Raw genomic sequence first — 6,000 nt, 5'->3', positions numbered from 1 at the left:
AAACTGGCCCACCACAACTGTAATGAATGCTACTATACTGTGGCCATCTATGTAACTAGAGTGAAACATAGACGAGAACCACTGCTGGAGATATGTGGTGTTAACAATATGTGAGATGAACCCCCCATTAGCACCACATATGTAACTAAGAGCTATGTGAGAGTGCTGCTGAGTGTGTACCAGCTCCTCTATAGGTAAGAAGCTGTACACTGTATTAAACTCTCCACCAGTATCTCCCACTTGTGTTATGATCTACCCTAGAAGCACTCAGTCATCAGGTAGCAACGCACAATAGTGTTAATAAGGTCATTATGTCACCTGTGAGAATCTCTTTAAGTACTTGTAAGGCTCTAATGAGGGTTTAGGTATACACATAAGACTGAACTATAATTATAAGACTGAACTATAATTATAAGACTGAACTATAATCATAAGACTGAAATATAATCATAAGACTGAACTATAATCATAAGACTGAAATATAATCATAAGACTGAACTATAATTATAAGACTGAACTATAATTATAAGACTGAACTATAATCATAAGACTGAACTATAATTATAAGACTGAACTATAATCATAAGACTGAACTATAATCATAAGACTGAACTATAATCATAAGACTGAACTATAATCATGTTAACAGTGAACAACACACACAATAAACATCATCAAGGTAGTGAGAGAATGAACACCACCAGCACCATAGTCACGTGGCTGGAGTCTTCTAGAGGTAATATTACAGGAAGTACAGTAATGGTACACACACACACGAACCAATATACACGGTGTATGAATATGACCACACTAATCACTCCTCATCAGCCAAATACATCATACCCAGCCCGTCACTTTGTATATATCCCAAGCAGTAGGTCAGCCAGCCAGCCAACCAATCAGCTAGGTAGACAACCAATCAATCACCCAACCAACCAAACACCCAATCAACCAACCAGCCAACCAATCAGCTAGGTAGACAACCAATCAATCACCCAACCAACCAAACACCCAATCAACCAACCAGCCAGCCAGTCAACGAACCAACCAGCCAACCAACCAGCCAATCAGCCAGCCAACCAGCCAACCAACCAACCAATCAGCCAGCTAGCCTCAGTCCCATACCAATATTTTAATAGGCTTTTCGGGTCCAATGCTCAACACAACACCTACGGCACAGGGAGAGAGAGAGAGAGGCTTGTGTTCACCACCGTCACAATAATCCCCACCATGATCGGTAAAGGACAGTTTCACCATCACCATTGTCACTATTACACTTTCACCGGGCCATGAACAGTAACTTGCTCACTATCTTTCTCTCTCTCTCTCACTTTCTCACTCTTTATCTGTCTGTCTGTCGGTCGATATCTCTCACAGCATTTCCAGTCAGTCAAAGTCAATCTACCTCCAACTGACCTTTGGTAACGACTAATAACGATGTTAGCAAAAAAATAGATAAACTAAACCTAATAATTCGCCAGAATATTAAAGTAATGTAAATAAGAACTTAGTATGACCTGAATAAATTTGTTTAACATGTTATTAAAAACGGGTGTAGTACCAGAATCTTGGGGGATAGTGAATGTGATACCGATTTTCAAGAAGGGAGACAGATCACTACGCTCTAACTGCTGTCCATTTAGTTGAACATCAATTGTAGGCAAATTACTGGAAGCAATAATTCAAAACTCAATTCGAAATCACCTCGTGAAACAAAAGTTGATCAATGATTCCCAATATGGCTTCACAAGTGGGCGTTCATGTCTGACAAATCTATTATCATTCTTTTCAACGGTTTTCGAATCAGTGGATGACGGACACACGATTATGGTGTGGTTCAGCAAAGTCTTCGACAGAGTCCCCCACAATAGACTAATACGTAAAGTGGAGGCTCATGGAATTGGAGGAGATATTCTAAAATGGATTAGTGCGAGTAAGCATTAATGGCACTAAATCCGGCTTGGGTAACGTCACTAGTGGAGTGCCCAAAGGCTCAGTACTTGGACCATTACTATTTATTACATACATAAACGACATAGATATAGGCGTAGATAGTAACATAAGTAAATTTGCTGAGGATACTAAAATGAGCCGTGTAAATAAATCTGACGAGGACTCCACGTAACTACAGGAAGGTCTAGAAAAATCACATGGTCTGAAAAATGGCAGATGAAATTTAATGTGGACATATGTAAAGTACTCAGTATAGGAGACGTAAACAGAGAAACCAGATATCATATGAACAGCGATGTTATAGAGAAATCCGACTGTGAAAAATATATAGGAGTAATAATAATAGGAATCTTAAACCAAGACAACAATGTGTATTTGCTCAAAACAAGGCTAACAAAGTACTTGGGTTCATACAAAGGAGTGTTAGTTACAAGACTAGCGAGGTCATCCTAAAACTATATCTTGCGCTTGTGAGACCTCACTTGGATTACGCAGTTTAGTTCTGGTCACCGTATTACAGAATGGATATAGAATCAATAGAAAGAATTCAGAGGAGAATGGCAAGACTAATCCTGGGCATTAGGAACCTTGAGTACAGAGACAGGTTAAAGCATCTTAATCTGCACTCCCTCAAGAGACGTAGAGCGAGGGGCTAAACAAAGGTGATATAACAAAGGTACTCAAACTCTCCCACCAGGAGCGAACTCGTAACAATGGTTTTAAATTTAAAAAAATTAGATTAAGGCGCGAGATAGGTAAACATTGGTTTGGAAATAGAGTAGTGGACGAGTGAAACAGGTTACCAAGTATCATCATTAACTCGAACACGCTGGATAGCTTCAAACATAGGTGGGATGGATATATGAGTGATAGGGGTTGGGTGTAAACAGGACTGCCCACTATGGGCCAATAGGCCCGCTGCAGTTTCCTCCATTCCTGTGTTCTATTGTTAACCTTACCTTGACCTAGTCAGACCCTGATCAGACCTTGACCAAACCTAAACTGTCACTAATCCTGACCTGAATTGAATTAATTTAACTTGACCCGGCATGACCTTAGTAAGTATCTTTAAAACAAAATAAAACAATAAAAAAATAAAAACACGTAACAATGAGTTTCAAGAAAATTACTGCCAGTCTAAAAAAAGTGAACAAGCACTAATGTCATAATAATAAATTGAACAATATAATGCAGTTATTTATGAGTATTATTACACCCAAACTCACTCGGTACAGCATTGAATTCATATATAAAATATTGCACTAATGACCTTGGCTAAGATTCAATTTAGTAATTTTTTGATTTAATTATTTCAGATGTAATTTGGACTAAAAGACTCACAACAAGTACCTGACCTGACTTAACGAGATAATTATAAACCAAACATAAGTTAAAACATTTCTCAGGGTAACTATAAACCACCAAACATAAGTTAAAACATTTCTCAGGGTAACTATAAACCTAACCTACCCACACCCCCGGGCACAGTTAACCCACAAGAGCTGGACACCAACGCTCAAGTCTTTTACTTTCTCATGAACAAAAGACGAAATCCTGAGCCGCCACCATTTAACACTCATTAAAAGGGTCGCCAGTGCACTCAACCTCACACAATGTCGTTCTTGCTTTCACCCCCTGCCACCACTATTACCACCAACCCTCCGCTACTACTACTACTACTACTACCACAATTACCACCACAACCTTCCCAACCAACAATTCTTACACCATTCTTACCATCACCTCCCCAACCACCACTACCATTACTATCATAGCCACGTCGACCACCACTGAGCGCGCTGTACGTGGTTTAATCTAAAAGGTAAACACAACAGACCGCTACTTAGGGTAATTGAAGGAGGGGGTCAATAATTATCACCCCCCCCCTCCCTCCCTCTCGGCTCCTGCTTTTCGCTGCTGTTATAATTAGCAGTGAGTAGAAAATAATGGTGATTTGACTGATAGATGAATTACGTGGCGCAGGTGAGGGCAAACAGGTGGGTGTAGGTGGTAAGGTGAGGTGTTAAAGGTGATAGTGTGAGAGGGTGGTGGTGTTGGGGGTTTTGGTACTTTGAAAAATAGTTTAATAAAAAATGTATATTAAATGTGTATTTCTTTCAGCAATATTAATATGATGTTCGGTGACCAATAATAGGGGTCACGCATCCCAACACTCCCGGGTCATCACAAGTTGCATGTACCATTTTGAAAGTCATGGGACCCATCCTGGCAGATACTGAGACGCTGTACATATACTTAACAGGGAAACAGAGAGAAGTGTGTGTGTGTGTGTGTGTGTGTGATGCAAGGTAAAGAACATCTCCTCGTACAGACAAACACGCACCCAACACACGGCCGGACAAGAACAACCCCCCCCCCCCTTCAACATTCGTGTCGAGACAATGAAAACCAAAAATACACCAAGAAACATAATTCTCCATCCAAGAAGGAAGAAAGAATGTGTGGGATAAATCAACACACCAAGGCAGTAATTCTCCCTCTAGACATTCAAATCATCTCCCCGCTACCCTAATTGTCTCATTCACATACCTGGGGAGACAGTGGGCGTAGAGATAAAGAGAGACAGGGGAGTCACGACATTCCTTTGAGACTGGAAACATTATTATCCTATAAATCTAAAAGGTAAATTCTGGCATTTTTATCCTCGCGTCTGATGGTCAGTGGTAAAGGGCGTTTCTTCTCCGTCACGTGAGTTACGGACATTGTATTTACTTCTCGACTTGTGCACGAAATGGTCGGGATTACGAGTTGTTTAGTGAGGTATTATTCGAAGGGGGGTGAGGGGTGGGAGTGAAGATGGGGTGGGTGAGGGGGCCAGAATTGGGGGGTGTGGTAGGGGTGAGGGGGTGGGGTGGGAGGTAGGGGGTGAAGGAAAGGGTGGGGGTGGGGTAGCAAGGCCTGGTTGGTATTCGTGGTCAAGATCCCCGCCACGCCACAATAAATTTCCCCGCCACGCCACAATAATTCCCACTATACAATAAGTCCCTAGAAGCACCATAATAGTCCCTGCCACGCCACAATAAAAACCTCACCATATACAATAAAATCCCCGCCACGCCACAATAAATTTCCTACACATACAATAAAGTCGGCACACCACAATAAAGTCCCTAGACGTACCATAATAATCCTCACCATGCCCTGTGTCCCTAGAAACGCCATAATAGTCCCCACCACGCCACAATAGTCATCGCCACACCACAATAAATTTCCCCACCACGCCACAATAAATTTCCGCACTACGCCACAATAAAGTCCCCACCACGCCACAATAAAGTTCCCACCACGCCACAATAAAGACCCCACCACGCCACAATAAAATCCCCACCACGCCACAATAAATTTTCCTAGCAGCGCCACAGCAAAGTTTCACACCGACGCACCATACAAAAAAAAAATTCACCCACCTCTCCACAACCAATCCCAAGAGGCCATAACTTTGTACAATATATAGGACCCCGATGCGCCACAACAGAGTTCAGGATGCCATAACTCGGTCAAGCTGCCATAACGCGATAGGATAATGACAAAAAAACGCGTATGACTGAAACACATTTGAGATCTTATGGTAATATATCTACATGGCAAGATTGGCTAAAATACATCACCATTTATCATAGTTATTATAATGCTTCAAGTTACTACAGTCATCTGTAAGTTCCAGGGACTATCATCATCCACCATATTGCTGGCTGGAACATTCACTCTTATTAATCACAGAAAACGGAACATTCATTCTTATTAATCACAGAAAACGGAACATTCACTCTTATTAATCACAGAAAACGGAACATTCATTCTTATTAATCATAGAAAACGGAACATTCACTCTTATTAATCACAGAAAACGGAACATTCATTCTTATTAATCATAGAAAACGGAACATTCATTCTTATTAATCACAGAAAACGGAACATTCATTCTTATTAATCATAGAAAACGGAACATTCACTCTTATTAATCACAGAAAACGGAACATTCACTCTTATTAATCACAGAAAACGGAACATTCACTCTTATTAATC

This window comes from Homarus americanus, unplaced genomic scaffold (genome assembly GCF_018991925.1).
Source record: "Homarus americanus isolate GMGI-L3 unplaced genomic scaffold, GMGI_Hamer_2.0 scaffold56241, whole genome shotgun sequence".
Taxonomy (NCBI): domain Eukaryota; kingdom Metazoa; phylum Arthropoda; class Malacostraca; order Decapoda; family Nephropidae; genus Homarus; species Homarus americanus.
This window is presented reverse-complemented; position numbering follows the sequence as displayed.